Source organism: Ammospiza caudacuta, chromosome 3, assembly GCF_027887145.1.
Source record: "Ammospiza caudacuta isolate bAmmCau1 chromosome 3, bAmmCau1.pri, whole genome shotgun sequence".
Classification (NCBI taxonomy): domain Eukaryota; kingdom Metazoa; phylum Chordata; class Aves; order Passeriformes; family Passerellidae; genus Ammospiza; species Ammospiza caudacuta.
In genome coordinates this window covers 654,942-672,129 of record NC_080595.1, presented here as the reverse complement: position 1 = coordinate 672,129, position 17,188 = coordinate 654,942, and the positions used below count along the sequence as shown (strand labels likewise).

General features: G+C 51.4%; 1 protein-coding gene across 2 annotated transcripts in view; it reads left to right on the top strand.

The window, feature by feature from the left end:
* Nucleotides 1-2,775: 2,775 nt before the first annotated feature.
* The window catches only part of SNAP25 (synaptosome associated protein 25), a 64,789-nt gene continuing 50,376 nt past the window's right edge, over nucleotides 2,776-17,188 (top strand). For both annotated transcript variants that reach the window (XM_058802343.1, XM_058802344.1), the window contains exon 1: nucleotides 2,776-3,006. The gene's annotated coding sequence lies outside the window, so the exon portion shown is untranslated. The remainder of the gene's footprint in view (nucleotides 3,007-17,188) is intronic.

Here is a 17,188-nt window from a genome sequence, read left to right as displayed (position 1 = left end):
GGTGTTCCCCTCACTTGGCTGCCCCACAGCCCAGCTTTGCAGCATGCAGGGGTGTGAGTTGGAGGCTGGAGGTGGTGCTGTGAGCAGCCAGGAAGATCCTGCTGCCCACAGCTCCCAAACCATGGACAAACAGGGGCTGTTCTTTCCCCCCTTAACCTGCTGCAGGCTCTGCCTGTCCTGCCCTTCTCCGGCTCCTGGCCGGTAACGTGGAGCACACATCCTGCTGCTGTCATGCAGGAGAGCATGCTCCTGCCTCATTATTCATGGGCTGTGCCCACAGGTACTGCTTGTTAAGCCTGCTGAATAGTTGCCTGAATAATTAAGAAGGAGCTGAATCATTCTTAGACCAAATTCCGGTTTTCTCTCTCCTCCTACTTCATTTATAGGCTTCTCTTCTCACATATCCCCTGTACACAGTGTGAAACGACTGTTCAAATAGTACCGGATAGAGTCAATGAACTCCCCATGTGCTTTTTCTTTTTGTTTTTTTTTTCAAATTATCCTTAGAAGATGCTAAAGAATCAGTTAGAATTGCTTAGTGCACTTATTGCGACAGAAATCCCGGCGCTGCGGTGCAAAAGCCTGCCCCCCCTCTGCATCTCCCAGGATAGAGGCAGCCACATTCCTGAACAGCACAGGCTCCATCCCTTCCTCCCTCGTTTCCAGAACGAAAGGTGGCTGCTCCTTCTAAGCTTATTGGGCAATGTTTGTGATCTATTTAATGATTCTGTCCTTTGTTTTTTTATTAAGCTCCATGATTTCTGCTGCAGCAGAGCTGGAAAATGAATCTTAAATTGAACCCAGCTTTGTCACTGGAAAACTACCTCTTATCCTCCTCCCACTCCCTCTCTGCTTTCTCTTCCTTTTTCCATTCCTTACATCTCTTTCCCCAAGTTATGCTGCATTTTATTTTGCCTTCACTGCATTTTCATCCCTGGCTTTTGATGCACAGAGCCAAATTCATCCCTGCTGGTATCCAATGGACTGAAATTCTTCTCCGAGGCATTATTGGGCTGAATCCAAACCCAGCCAGCATTTTGCAGTGCTGGTGGCTTAGCCAAAACAACAGTTTATAATCTCTCTTTTCCTTCCCTTATCTACCGTTAATATGAATTATTAATAAGTACTAGTACAGCTGTCTGGCTGAGAATTCCTTTTTAACTTTCCGTGTGTGCCAGGAAGTTGGGCAGCCTGGATTCCAGAGCAGGGCTCGCTCTGGGACTGCTCTCGCCATCCGCAGTGCTCACCTCACGCGGGTGCTGGGCACGGTAACCCCTGCGGGAGCCGGCCTGCGAAGCTTTGTTTGCCCAAACCGCCGCTCCTGACGCTAAATGCGTTTCCCAGTCAGGCTGCTGCTCCAGAGCCCTCACCTGGAGGGGGTGTCTGCACAGTGTTAATCTCAGCCTGTGTTTACAGCCCGGGAACATGACAGGTTCTATCTTTCCCTGCGGTTTCCGTGTGCACAGCTCATTAGATACTCTAATGCAGCAGGCAGCCCCTCTCGACTGAGAATTCCTTCTCGTATATTTAGCAAACTTTTGACTGCTTCCTTTCAAAAGAGACTGAAGGACATATTTTCGTAGGAAGAGGGTGAGACTCACAAAGCACGATCTACAGTCACGTTTTCCTGTGGGGAACTACGGAGCAGGGGAGGAGGAATCACCCGCAATTCTCTCTCCTTCTCCCCCGCGCCTCCCTCCCCTCCCGTCCCTCCCCCACGCCCATACAACCATAACACGGGATGAACGCGCTCCAAAATACAGCTGCAGAGCCTTCCCTCTCTTCCGGTCTTCTTCGCCTTGGCAAGGGGGACGGGGGGGGCAAGAAGAGAGGATGAGGATGGAACCACCCTCATGTGGAACTGATGTTTTGACTCCGCCATCCGCAGGCTGTTCAGAAAAGCCTGCACGCACGGTGTCAGAGTTAACCCAGCCAGAGCTCGCTCACTGCTCGCGGGAGAGGCTCAGACAGGGAACAGGGAGGCATCATCTCCTGGTCTGGATGGTTCCATGAATGAAAGCCAAGGCTTGTGGGGTGAGAGGGAAAGTATGACTGAGGTTACGAAAGAGAGCATCGCACTTCGACTGCAATCCCCAATGTTCATTAAGATCCCCATTAAGAGATAAATTTTACAAACATACATAATTTTGTATGAAATGAAAGGATTTCCTCCCCATTAGAAATCACGTTGGAGACAGCTCCATTTGCTCCAAATTAGGTACGCTTGGAACGAATATTTTAATTAATTAATGATAAATAAGCCAGGCACTTTCCTTGAACTGAGTTACCGTTTCCTTCCTCAGCAGCAGTGGCATGTGTTCACTGTGCTGTGTGTGTTCATGTACTTGTCCAGGCTTTGTTTTTGATTTCTGTCTCTCATTTTTGAACCTGTCCCTCAAATGATCAGTTACAACACGTCCTTAACCATGGATTTCCTCGTGTTTGGCTGCTCCGACGTGGGAGAGGGGAGAGAGGAGGGGGAGTATAAACAGATTAACATACCCAGACCCCTGGCAGGATGTTCTGAGAAATAAAAAGAGGGGAGAGAAGGAAGAATTCACACAAAAATAGAAGCCCACGTAGATTGGCCATATATGGAGTACCGGGGACTTCAGAGGGATACCCTCTTCGGACCACCCCTTTGGCGGAGGAAATCGCTGCTGCGGGAGGGTCCCTGCCCCCCCGGCCGGGCGGTCGGGCCGCAGCCGCCCCCAGCCCCCTGCCCCGACCCCGGCCGCGGGGAGGCGGCGGCGGGCCGGCTGCGGGAGCGGTGCGGCGGCGATGACTCAAACCCGCCCGGCCCGCTCTGCCCCCTCCCGCTCCCCCCGCCGGGGAGGGCTATTAAAAGCTGCTGACGTAGGAGCGGACGGCCATCTTTGATGAGGGCACGGCTCCCGATCCATTGAAGAAGGAGACCCGCGGAGGTCAGCAGCCTCCTGTCCTTGCCTCCCATCCAGCTGCGGCACCGAGCCACCGACCCCGCCGCGCCGCGCTCCGCCAGCCCAGGTAAAGGTGGCACACACCGCGGGTACCGGCTCAGCGGGGGAGGGGGCCGTATTGCCGGTAATGAAATGGAGAAATAGCACATATTTAAAGTGGGACCCGTTCGGCTTTTTGTCTCCAGCCTCTGGCTGCTGCGGGCACAGAGAAAGGCAGGGAGAAGGGGGTGATTTCGCCGCCAGCCTCATGGCCGGCTGGAGCCAGGGAGGCAGCCGGGCTGTGCCTCTCGGCCGTGCGGGCGGCAGGAGGCCGGCGGGGAAGGCAGTGTCGGAGGAGAAGGGGAAGCAGCGCCATTCCCGGCTCCGAGCGGGGAGAAGCGTGTGCGGCGCTCTGCGCTGCTGGGCCGGCCCGGGCTGTGCCGCCCCGGGCACTGCAGCGCCCGCAGCGCGCCGGGCTGCGGCGGAGCATCAGCACCGCGGACAGCGGGGGCCCGAGCGGCGCCGGGAGGGGACGTGCGCCCGTGTCCGTGCGTCTGTCCGTGTGTCCGAGTGTGTGCTCAGCACGGCGGACAGCGCCGGGCCCGAGCGAGACGGTGAAGGGACGTGTGTCTGTGTCTGTGTGTCCGTGTGTGTGCTCAGCACCGCGGACAGCGCAGGGCCCGCGCCGGGACCGGGGAGTGCGAGCTGTCTGCGTGTGTGTGTCTGTGTGTCTGTGCCATGTTCAGCACCGCGGCAGCGGAGGCGGCCGTGCTGCAGAGCCCTGCGGCTCCGCGCCCCCCGCCCCGGGGCTGCCCCCCCGGACACGGGACTGGGAAGCGATTCCCGACTGGCGAGCGGCGGTGCTCCCTCATTCCAGGACAGGACCGCGGCCAAGCGCAGTTATGGCTCTGTAGCTCAGAGTGACAAGAGGGAGAAATAAAATTTTAAAAACAAAAAGCAAGCAAGCAACAACAACAGCAAAAAGCAAATAACATCAGTTGCTGCAATTAATCGGCGCTCGGCACTTGGGCCCCTCTCCCTGAGCGGTGTGTGTGCAGGGAAGCGGGGGTTACATAACGCCCAGCCCGCGGGTCCCCCGCGCCGAGCCCTGTCCGCAGGGAGCACGGGCAGCCCCCCGGGGTTCCCGCAGCCGCGCTCCGAGCCCGCGGGCGCCGCTGCGCCGTGACACGGGGACGCGGGCCCGCGCCGCCCCCCGCCGGCCCCGCGCTGCGGAGCGGTGCGGAGCCGCCGCCTTATGTAACGCGGGCTGCCCCGTCACGGCTGCTGGCCCCGGCTCCCCCGGCGCCGCCGGCGCTCCCTCCGCCCGTCCTGTCCGCTCCCCGGCACCCCAGCCGCCCGAACGCCTCGCTGCGGTCCCAAGTTGGTAACTTCGCTGGGTTTTTTTTCTTGCGGGGCGAATAAACAAGGGGAGAAAGGGGAATTGGGCTGCGTGTCCAGACACTGCGCTGCGTAGCTGCGTCAAACCGGAGCCGCGGGATCTGCCAGATTTACGTGCTTGGCCTGAATAATTGCTGCTGGTTTCGTTCCCAGCTGAAGAACGGGGGCCGGGGGGGAAATGGGGGACTGGCCTGCGGCACTGCCCGGGGGTGGCAGAGCAGCCCCTGAACCCAGACCCGTTTGCTTCCAGCCCCGGCCGCAGCATCTGCAAGGACATGCCTGTCCCACACCCCCTCCTGGTCCTAGCTCTGGGATCAGCAGGAGGATGGTGTGGGGCAGCCTCCCTGCGGGCGGCAAGGGGGGAATGGAGCCATCTGGGAGATGGGTGCTCCGGTGGGAATGGCTGGGGAAGGGACTCTCTCCTGGGCCCCCAGCCACCTGCACATCCCTGCAAAGAAGCCAGTCCAGGAAGAAGCAGCGGTGGTTTTCCATTGCTGCAACATCGCGCAGAGCAGGTCAGCCAGGAGGTGACTGCTGAAGAGTTTGGCTTCTAGGATGGGTGCCAAAAGGATAACAGAAGTGACCAAACCAAAGATGCAGGCAGGCCTGATTGACAAAAGCAAAAGCTTGAGGCTGCCTCTGAAGTCAAGAGCCTCAGCACGTTACAGCACCAAATGTAGCTAGATAGCAACCCCCAAATAAATGCAGCTTAACTTTCTTTCCACAGCTAACTAGAAAATGAGAGTGGCATTTCCAAGAGCTCTTGGGACCAGGCTGTGGGTCCACTGAACTCATGGGGGCAGTGAAAGAAAGGACAGCAGAATCCAGCCAGCATGAACCCTCAAAATACATCGAATGAGATGCAGCTCCACTTCCCAAATTTATTGCACTGGAGGTGGGAGATGCTTTTCAGGTCAAGGGAAAGCTTTTCATTTTTCTCCCTATGCTTTAGGTATGGCAACAAATGGCAAGATGAAAGTGCTGAGGCAAATAAAGCACGGTCTCTGCCTAGTGCTTGCACCGCTTTAACTGCGCGAGGTAACGAAACAAAACACTTTTCCTGTCAGTGGGAACAACTTCAGCGATTTGTACGTCTGTGTGTCACAGGGCTACAGCTGCTGCGTTTGTAGCAACCCTCAGGGAAAAATAGAAAGTGTATGGCATGGTGTAGGGCTCAGTTTGCTAATGATTTCTTCTCTCAGGAACGAAGAACAGAAACTGTTTTCCCTTTACCTTGGCTTGTTGTCACACAGTTACTCTTTCTCTTGCATTTCTTCCCCCCAAATCTCTGTCATAATGTTTTATAACATAAGGAGGGCACTTTCATCTGTACATATTTATATGCACACACGCACTCATTTCAGAGATTTCCAGGTTCTAGGCTGGGTAACACCACAACAGATGCAGGCTGACTTTGCAGCATTCACTGGGCAGAGTGCATTTTTCTGTCTATGGAGTTCCATGCCCTGCTACCAGTGTAGCCACCTTTGGGCTGGGCCAGTGCCAGGCAATCTGTAACAACAGCCTTGCTCAAGCATTTCAGAGCTTTAGAGGCTAAGGCAGACAAGAATAATGTGTTGCTGGAGAGCTGCTGCAGGATGCACTTCTCAGGCAAATCGTGATTACCTCTAGGAAGCTGGGCTTTGGAGCGGGCATAGGGCTCGTCTGTCTGCTCCTGGGAATGCTGGATATAGTTTGTCAAGGCTGCAAGTTGTCACAGAATAGTTTATTTTTTAGCTTTTTCTTTCTGAACCTCCAACGGTCTGTTTTTCATTAGTTACAATACACTCTGGCTTTCTTGCCTACTGACCTTGCAGATTCAGTTTCCTGCATTGTATTGCAACAACTTTTTCCAAAACACACAAGTTATATTCCTAGTTCTTGTCTGTCACCGCTATGTTACTCCCTCCACAAATGCTCAGACACACACAAACGCCCACCAGCAAAATCTGCCTCTTATCTGATCATGATTTTCAATATGCTGTCCCACATCCCACTACATTTTCTAGGACTTTCCACCAAGCACAAAGACAAGTCAACTGCACAGGTTCAAAATTGTTCTTTCTTGCTTTGTAATGGCCCCAAGGCTGACACTGCAAGACCCAAAAGTGGATCTGAGTGGCCTTGAGGAAGTGTTTGAACCACTTGCTCTGCTATTTTAGGAGGAAATTTAGCTTTGCTCTTGCATCTTTCATCTTGCTCACTTGCTATTTGCTCATCACCTCGTGCTCACCTACAATCCTCTTTTAATTCCTGCTAAAGATCACCAGGATGAAAGAAACACATCAGGGGCATTAGGACCCTGATGTGAAGGGTGATGAGTGTCACCTTCTGATTTTGATTATTCCAGCAGGTCTAATCCAAAGTCAGTTGGAATCAAGGAAAATACTTCCCTACATCATTCTGTGGGACTTATAGAAGAATACTTAGCAGTTTGGGTTTTTCAAAGGGAAACAAATTCTGTGTACATATTCCCTCTGAAATATACTAGCTCCAGTGATTCTAAAGAGAATGTAATATTGCGTTATAACCTTTTCAATTTTTTTCTTCTTTTTTTTTTTAAATAATCAGAGACATGGTTTCTCTCACTGGAGAAAGCTGAATTCTACTACAGGCACAGGGAGGAGAAGAGGGAAACACTAAGTAATTAATCATGGCTGTTCCTGGCCTTTTAGAGCTGAATGTTAGTGCTGACCAATCTGTGCTCTGTCTGGCTGTTTAGGAGATTTTTAAATTTTCCTTTAGATTGAACAGTGCTCTGTTTCACCTTTTGAATGGGATGTAACTTATTGTTTGGCCCCATTGTCAATGGGTGTGAAGTGGCACAACTGAGTGCTGTGCTACTCTACAGGCCGATAATTTTTCAAGCTGGGACTCCTTGTTTGTGTTTTAAGCCAGAAATGGGTCTATTTGCTGAAGGAGCAGCTCTTCTAAAGAAAGAGCTCACTAGAGATGCTGCCCTCCCCAAGCCCATCCCTGTTTTTTCGCAGCCTGGTGTCAGTGTTGCAGACCCTGATGGCCAGGCTGCCTCAGCAGGGCTGCCAGGGAGCAGGGATGAGCAGCAGAGCAGGAATCCTGCCTGTTACACCTCTCTTTCAGGCTGGGTTCTGCTGCACTCTGCTGGTACATAACACCAGCAGAACTTGAATGTGGTGTAAAACCCAGGACACAGCTGAGTTTTTCCTAAAGGCACAGTTGTGTGCAGAAAAAGTCAGAAATTCCTAGCTGTAGCCATTAATTGTTCTTTCAGGCTGGGGAGTAGGGTGAAATTTTCCTACATTCCGCTAAGTGCACAGGAAAATTAGGCTTCTTCCCTCAAGTTTTTAAAAGGCAATATTCTTAATGGCTGAGACATTATATTCATAGAGTTGCAATATGAAAGAACAGAGGCAAAGCCAAGTCTCCCTGTACAAGTGTCCAAAACTGAACAAGAGGAACTGTTCTTATATGTTTTCACTATAATTATAGTTTTCCTTGTGCTTTTGTTATGACCAAGTTTTTGTGCCAGCATTTACTGGTAGAATCCATGAGCAAAATGAGAGTTATCATAGACTATGGCAGTGCTCATGACTAAAATTTGTATCCTAGACATTACAAAAGGATGCCTCATGTAGGTGATTTGTGAAATTAATGCAAGATTTGCTATTTCTTCCTCAAAACCTACAAATTATCAGGGAGTTGCACATCCAAGGCACTGCAGAGTCCTTGGTAGGGCACATTTGTAATTCTGCATTGATGTCTTCCATCTCCCACATTTTCTCATAGCATTCCCTTGCTGAAAATCCCAGTAAATCTCAAAATACTTTCACTCTCTGTCAAAGAGACTAGGAGTTTAGATTGAAAACTAAAACTCTGATCATTTCGCGTCTCAGTGTTCATCATGCTGTATTTATTTGTTATATTTACCCTCCACCCAAAGGAGAGGAATTCTGTTCCTGAATTGCAACACAGTCATAGAAGTAGTAATAATTGTATTTTTCCTTTTGTATAAAACAGTTATTTGGAAGATGGGGCAACCTCTCCTTTGGTTCCTTTTCCCGCTCCTGGAAATTATAGCTCCCAGTGGAACTGTGCAGATGCCTGTTCCTTGATCTGTCTTACAGAGGTAAATATATTTCCTCCAGCTACTCTAAAAAACTTCACGAAACAAAAGTATACTTCTTCAAAAGAGCTCATCTGTCAAAATAGTGTTACCATTCACTGATTCTTTTTTTAAACAGGAACAGAAGTCTCCCATGCATATTTAAGCATTTTTTAAAATAAAAGGTACTAAAATTAGCTTCACTATGCTTGAGATGGAAATTAAAGTTCTCTTTCTCCTCCCTGAGCTAGTATTTCTTGTTCAGTCTGGTCCCATTCACATCCTCAGGCTCCTCAGCATTTACCTTGCAGGGATTTAGCCAAGCTTGCATTTCTGCAGGCATCAGGGAGCTGCTGCTTGGTGCAGCCCAGCACTGCTGCTGCTGCTGCCTGCACCCTGGGCACCGCCTGGGCTCAGCCTGGGCACAGCCTGGGCACCCTGGGCTCAGCCTGGGCACACCCTGGGCTCAGCCTGGGCACACCCTGGGCTCAGTCTGGGCACAGCTTGTGCACCCTGGGCTCAGCCTGGGCTCAGCCTGGGCTCAGCCTGGGCACAGCCTGGGCACCCTGGGCTCAGCCTGGGCTCAGCCTGGGCACAGCCTGGGCACCCTGGGCTCAGCCTGGGCACACCCTGGGCTCAGCCTGGGCACACCCTGGGCTCAGTCTGGGCACAGCTTGTGCACCCTGGGCTCAGCCTGGGCTCAGCCTGGGCACAGCCTGGGCACCCTGGGCTCAGCCTGGGCTCAGCCAGGGCTCAGCCTGGGCACAGCCTGGGCACCCTGGGCTCAGCCTGGGCTCAGCCTGGGCTCAGCCTGGGCACAGCCTGGGCACCCTGGGCTCAGCCTGGGCTCAGCCTGGGCTCAGTCTGGGCACAGCTTGTGCACCCTGGGCTCAGCCTGGGCTCAGCCTGGGCTCAGCCTGGGCACAGCCTGGGCACCCTGGGCTCAGCCTGGGCTCAGCCTGGGCTCAGCCTGGGCACAGCCTGGGCACCCTGGGCTCAGCCTGGGCACAGCTTGTGCACCCTGGGCTCAGCCTGGGCTCAGCCTGGGCACAGCTTGTGCACCCTGGGCTCAGCCGGGGCTCAGCCTGGGCACCCTGGGCTCAGCCTGGGCACAGCTTGTGCACCCTGGGCTCAGCCTGGGCTCAGCCTGGGCACAGCTTGTGCACCCTGGGCTCAGCCTGGGCTCAGTCTGGGCTCAGCCTGGGCACAGCCTGGGCTCAGCCTGGGCACAGCTTGTGCACCCTGGGCTCAGCCTGGGCTCAGCCTGGGCACAGCCTGGGCACAGCTTGTGCACCCTGGGCTCAGCCTGGGCTCAGCCGGGGCTCAGCCTGGGCACCCTGGGCTCAGCCTGGGCACAGCTTGTGCACCCTGGGCTCAGCCTGGGCTCAGCCTGGGCACCCTGGGCTCAGCCTGGGCACAGCTTGTGCACCCTGGGCTCAGCCTGGGCTCAGCCTGGGCTCAGCCTGGGCACACACCTGGGCAGGCTCAGGGCTGCCTGGGCCCCTGGCAGCGAGTGCCATGGTGAGGGAGCAATTCCTGTTCCCTGTTTGTTGGGCACACACAGCTCACAGGGATGGCTTGCTCCTTCAGAAAGCAGCCGGAAGGTGCTGACAATTAATTGGACTGGAGATGTTCAGTAACATCTGATCTTCAGCTGTGGGGGTTGGGGATTAAAACTCCAGGACTGCACGTGGGATATATAGATTCAGGTGCAAGTATCACACATTAAATATATGTTACCTTTGCCAAGTGCCTGAATTGCCTCCTGCCTCCATTCATAAAAGAAAAAGCTGAGATTAAAACAACTTCTAATTTACATCCCTTAGCTTCAGATATCAGACAAGTACCCCTTACCTTTGAAAAGATATTTTTATTAATATTAGGGCATAGCAGTTTCCACTGCCTGAGGGTGGTGACCTAAATTCTAAATGCAACATTCTCCCAACAAAGATGATTGTCATTTACCTAGAATTCGACAGGGTGTTACCCATGATTGTTCCCTTCAGGTTAGTAAAGGGCTTGGCTGGAAGATGCCATGTAAATCCAGATTATTGCTGTTGCATTGACAATAGCGAGAGAAGAACATGCTCTCAGAGCAGAAGGTGGATGAAACACTGATGCATTTGCTCGTGCATTACACAAGACCGGACTTTGCCAGAGCCCTGTGTTCCTCCAGAGCTGCACTGAGCTGCAGGGGAGAGTGGAACTGAGCCCTCTCCCTTCAGCAGCACCGATTCCAAACCAGTAACACGACAGCTGAACATGCAGCCCAGCTATGTTCTGTGAATAATTGAGTATTTCAGCCAAACATTTGCTTTTCCAGAGAGCGTTCACCTAAGTGACACTCAAGGATGTGAAAAGCCCTCAAGAAACAAACCAAGGTATGCAAACCCAATTAAACTGGAATTCACTGCAGCTTCCAACAAGCAGTTCTCCCCAGGGAAGTGCTTGTTTTATTTGCTCAGCTCTATGGAGACAGGTACTGGTTGCAAAGCTTACTGAAGGATTTCCTGCCGCTTTTCTGCCATTAAAATCCTGTTCTTGGGATACGCAATTCGCAATTCCTGAAAATGTAGGTCTTTCATTGTACCAAGGCAGAGGCAAGAGGCAGAAAGGCCAAGAGCAGCAGAGGAGTTTGAGATGGTGCTGGATGAGTGCAGAGAGGGATTGTGTGGCGTGGCTGGTGGTGGTCACAAGAGACTGGACTTGATGAGGCAGCGAGTCTCCTCAAGTCTGATGTTCCTACGAGGTTTGCTTATTTAACAGAAGAAAAGAGAGGAGGGAAAAAAAGGCCTGGATGGTTCTTTGCTGTCAGTTTGATTTATTTCAGAGATGAGCACGTCAAGAGACAGTGGAAAAACCCCTCGAGGCGCCAGGAATGCACTAAGTATAATTGAAAATGCTCTAGACTGCCTTTGTAATGCGGCAGGGCCATCTGCAGGCTTTAGATTTTCAATATTAGCAAGGCATTTTTAAAGCATTGTGTTGTCTTGTTTCCTTTTTCTTAATTAACTGTTTTAAATAGTATAAAATAGCTGCTCCTGAAGCAACTTGCAGGCTCTGAGGATCATTTTCTAAGCCTGGTAAACAAGAACAGGTGTGTGACTCTAACAGGTTGACAAATAAGAACGCAAGAGAGCTGCCAACGTCACACAAAAGGTCCCCAATTTCCAGATTAATGCCCAGGGCACTTAAGGTTAGAGTATTAAGCAGGCTGATAGAGGATAGCATGTGACAGAAGAGCTGAGCAGCAGGTCTCATCCTCTGGAGGCCTCAATAGCTGCGCTGTCTTTTTATTTTTCTTGGAGTTTGGGGTCTCCTCCCCAAACTCCAAGTCCTACCTCAACTTCTGCAGCCTCAGCTCTCTGCTCTCATCATGTTCCCCAAATGACCTGAGAAAAACCACCCTCTCAAGAGAAGGAGATGCAGACAAAGACCCTTTTCAGCCCCATTTAGGACAGGGGCCTGGTATGGACAGACAAGGCTTTACAGGCAATAGGCAACCCAGATCACAGAGGGATTACAGGGAAAGAGCAGGAAGACAGGAACACAGTGCAGGTGGAGATGAAGAGCTCACTCTGTCTCAGCTACAAGGACCCCAGTGCTTCCCTCTCCTTTGACTGGGTCATTGAGTAAGAGGCCAGAAGAAGTTACCCGTCAGTGAACTGAACCCCTTATAAAACAGAATATCCCACAGGCTGCAGGGTTTCTCTGTCTTAACTGCTTCTCCAGCAGTACAATATTCCAGCTTTGCTTTCAGAAATTGCCCACAGTGAAGAATGTGACAATATATGTTTTTTAATTGAACAGTGAAATCCAATAAATTCTTTATTGTGGATGCAAGCATTTATCTGCAATGTCATTAAACTGCTATTTAGATTGATGAACAGCTCTGCTGCTGCTGTACTGGGATTTTCCAATGGTTACCCCTACTCCTTTATGGAGTAACATAAAGGAACTTGCTTTCCTCTTTAGAGTTCAAATTCTTAAGAGCTCCATTCTTTCCCAGTAAGGATCCCATATTTCTGTCCTTTCCTTGCCTGCAGAAAGCCTTTACTTGCACCTAGAACTTTATTCACAAAACTTTTAAAAGAATCCTCAGCCTGGCAGGTGAGATAAAACACTGCTCCAAACGCCAGGACAGACACCATGATGCTGGAAATTAGATGTTCAAGCACAGAATGTGAGACTCCAACACCGTTTAAAGATTTCCATTTCTTTACCTTCCTTTAGTATTCTGTTTTTGCAGTGACATTTCCAAGAAATGTGGTGTACACTCAGCTGTTCTCCAGACAGAGTTCTTCCATTCATGCCTGCAGTCAGAATCTGTTTCTCAAAACAACCACCTTCCTGCAGCAGGGAAGTCAGAGACCTTTCAAAATTTAACCAGGCTCTCCAGTATTGTCAAACACAGTAGGCCAGTTCCTGGGCTTAGAAGAGTTGCTTTATCTAAACCAAAAAATGATCCACTGTACCAATATGGATGAAGAATAGGACAAGAGGACAAAATCCAGAATGAATAACTAGGGGAATGAAAAATACCCCAATAAAGCACAAACACAAATGCCAAAAAAAAAAAAAACCAAAACACAAAGGCCAGGAGACTCAAATAAGAGAAAGTACAAGATGGGCTTTTTGTTTCATTCTCTTTCTTGCTGTTCTTTCCCTACGAGCACACCATTAACAATTACCTAGACTTAAAAAGTAAATGTCAATCCTCAAGTTTTCGATAGAGTCATTTTAAAGGTGTCCTGAAGCGTTAGGTTATAAAACAGTCTTACTCCCCTTAGCAGCCACAACCTCGTGTTCCATCTTTGCATTTCACAATGCAGAGCAAGTGCAGAGGTGCATCCTTACTGCTAGCGTCAGTTTTATAGCACATACGGGCAGCAGGATGATAGGATTTGTGAGCAGTGTCTCCTGTAGTTGGTGTTTCAGAGACAAACAGCAGAGCAGAACGATAACAACTGCTACCCACTCACTGCGGTGCTGGAGATGTGCACTTGCTCTGCAGCACTTATATTGAAAAGAAAAGCAAAGCAGTGTTTGTGATATCACAAAGCAGAGCCCAGACACTTTTCCTCTTGCTAGAAATTCTAAAAAAGACCCTCTTTTCAAGTGTGTTAGAAATAGAAGCCTGTTTCAGAAGAGACATGAAGTTACCAGTGCAAATTAATAGCACCAGATGGGGGTTAAGTTGCTGCCTCCCAGCTGAAGACATGCGAGGGAATGGAAGTGGTAGACTGTAAGGAAGGGATCCTCAGAAGGGAGGAGATGCCACTGCAAGCTGGGATTTGTGGACCTCCTGCCTGTGCTTGTAAGCAGGTGCTCAGAGGAGTGGTTTTATGGGCTGCAGCCAGGGGGAGAAGGGAACAGTCACGGCCATTTTGGAGATCCTGTCTCCTGGTGAGGATTGTACTGCTTTGCCCGGGACAAGCTGTCCAGCAGGACAAGCTGCCATGGAGTATGGTGGGGCCTGGTCTCCTGAGCTGGCACACAGACAGGGAGCTCACCAGAGCAATCACAGAAATGTGGCTGTGAGCTGGGATTGTGTGGCGAGGTTTGGGGGGGATACAAGGCGCAAATTCAGTGAGAAAGTGCCAGAACCTTCCCCTGGGTTCAGTGGAGCCAGTGCCAGCTGGCTCCAAGGTGGACCCGCTGCTGGCCAAGGCTGGGCCTGTGAGTGGTGGCGGCAGTGCCTCTGGGATAACAGATTTAACAGGGGGACAGCCTGCGCACGAGCGACTGCAGCCAGAGGGAGAGTGAGGAAATGTAGGAGGAACAGCTCTGCAGACACTAAGGCCAGTGAAGGAGGGGGAGGAGGTGCTCCAGGTGCTGGAACAGACATTCCCCCACAGCCTGTGGTGCAGATCGTGCAGCCCATGGAGGTCCACAGGGCAGCAGAGATCCACCTGCAGCCCATGGAGGAGACCCATGCCAGAGCAGGGGGTGCCCTTACAGGCTGTGACCTCATGGGAAGCTCGCACTGGAGCAGGCTCCTGGCAGGACCTGTGGACCCAGGGAGAGAGGATCCCACACTGGAGCACGTTTGCTGGCAGGACTTCTGATCCTGTGGGGAACTCATGCTGGAGCAGCCCATTCCTGAAGGATCACAGCCATGGAATGGCCCCAGGCTGGAGCAGCCCGTTCCTGAAGGATCACAGCCATGGAATGGCCCCAGGCTGGAGCAGCCCGTTCCTGAAGGATCACAGCCATGGAATGGCCCCAGGCTGGAGCAGCCCGTTCCTGAAGGATCACAGCCATGGAATGGCCCCAGGCTGGAGCAGCCCATTCCTGAAGGATCACAGCCATGGAATGGCCCCAGGCTGGAGCAGTCCGTTCCTGAAGGATCACAGCCATGGAATGGCCCCAGGCTGGAGCAGCCCATTCCTGAAGGATCACAGCCATGGAATGGCCCCAGGCTGGAGCAGTCCGTTCCTGAAGGATCACAGCCATGGAATGGCCTCATGCTGGAGCAGCCCGTTCCTGAAGGATCACAGCCATGGAATGGCCCCAGGCTGGAGCAGCCCGTTCCTGAAGGATCACAGCCATGGAATGGCCTCATGCTGGAGCAGCCCGTTCCTGAAGGATCACAGCCATGGAATGGCCCCAGGCTGGAGCAGCCCGTTCCTGAAGGATCACAGCCATGGAATGGCCTCATGCTGGAGCAGCCCGTTCCTGAAGGATCACAGCCATGGAATGGCCTCATGCTGGAGCAGCCCGTTCCTGAAGGATCACAGCCATGGAATGGCCTCATGCTGGAGCAGCCCGTTCCTGAAGGATCACAGCCATGGAATGGCCCCAGGCTGGAGCAGTCCGTTCCTGAAGGATCACAGCCATGGAATGGCCCCAGGCTGGAGCAGCCCGTTCCTGAAGGATCACAGCCATGGAATGGCCTCATGCTGGAGCAGCCCGTTCCTGAAGGATCACAGCCATGGAATGGCCTCATGCTGGAGCAGCCCGTTCCTGAAGGATCACAGCCATGGAATGGCCTCATGCTGGAGCAGCCCGTTCCTGAAGGACTGCACCCTGGAGAAGGGGACCATGCTGGAGTAGATCAAGAAGAAACACAGTCCATGGGAAGGACCCAGTTGCAGAATTTCATGGAGGACTGTCGCCCATGGAAGGAATCCCACACTGGAGCACAGGAAGAGTGTGAGGATTCTCCTCTGAGGAGGAAGGAGCAGTAGAGGCAATGTGTGATGAACTGACTGCAGTCCCCATTCCCTGCTGGAGGGAGAAGGTAGCAAATTGGAACTAAAGTTGAGCTGAGGAAGGAGGGAGGGGTGGGGGAAGGTGTTCTAAGATTTGGGTTTATTTCTCACTGTCATACTCTGATTTGATTGGTAATAAATTCGGTAACTTTTCCCAAATTGGGTTTGTTTTGCCTATGACAGAAATTGGTGCATCACCTCCCTGTCCTTATCTCAACCCACAAGGCTTTTGTTGTATTTTCTCTTCCCTGTCCTGTTGAGTTATGGCTTTGGTGAGCACTTGGCATAATTAGGGCTGACCCATCACAGGCTGTTGAGCTGGGACAGCACTAACTGCCAGAGCAATGGCGAGCTTTGTCAGGAATACTCCAGGTTTAAGGGTGTTGTTACTGAAAGAAGGGCAGTTCTTACACTAAGAGAGCAGCTCTTTAACACAGGCACTTCTCAAAACATTTCAGTGGAAGAGAAAGATCTGTTTGGCCATAATTAGGCCCTTTTTAACTATCTCTGGACACAGTAACAAAGGAGCCTGTTCACAGAGCAAACGTCTGGAGTTCAAACACTTCAATAACACACAGCTGCATTATACAGAGGACAAGCTGTGGAGCTGCTCCTCCTTTCCATGGAAGTGCAGTGTGCAACTGGAGCACACAGTACACAACAGAGGCTCAGCAAGCCTTGAACACCATTCTTTACACCCCCAAGGAAACAGGGCTGCAGCTGTGCTCCTTTACTCTGCATAGAAACCAACAGCAGCAGCCCTCCCTGAATCTCTGAGCCAGCAGTGACTGAATTCTGCCTGAGACACTGCAGAAAGTTACACACACACCAACACACCGTGCTTTGTACAAGGCAGGGGTGTGTTGTATTCCATCAAGCCCTGAATCACTTGAGCATAAGAGCTATTTTGTTATGAGTCACCACCTGTCTCCAGCAGAACGTGGTCAGGTCCTCTCTCCAGCACTGCAGAGCAGAGCTGACTCACCTCTGCTGCATCTGTTCTTTCAGTCCAGCACAGAGGCAGGGCTGAGCAAAGTGGCTCATCAGCACCTCAGCCATCACGTGGCTGAGGTACACCCAAGGGATGACGCACCTGAAGAAATCAAAGAGCAATCTGCAGAAAACTAATTATACAGTGAAATCCCCATCATTTCCTGTGCTCTGGGAATGCTCAGCACGAATTTTGATTTCCTTGGCTTCCTCTTCATCTTAAATGATTTGATGAGTCTTTCTTCAGAAAAAAAATCTCTGGATCTTCAGACAGCTCACTGCACACCTCGAGGCTCAACCTGTATTGCATTCCTTCCATGTTGTCCCAAGGGCTTCCTGCTCCCTTACTGAGTGTCCAAGGGCTGCAGGTGTGAGAAGGTGTGGGAACAGTGAAAAGCTTGTGCTTCAAATTCAGAATTTGCTCTCTCTGAATATTCCTAATTAGGTATTTCAAAAAATGCTATTTTGGCAAGCATTTTTTCCTGTAACTTTATCCACAAGATCTTTCCCAGAAATCTCAAGAGAGACATGTGAAATAACTTTGTTTTGAGGCTATTAAAATGCAGAATTGCAGCTGGATGTATGCT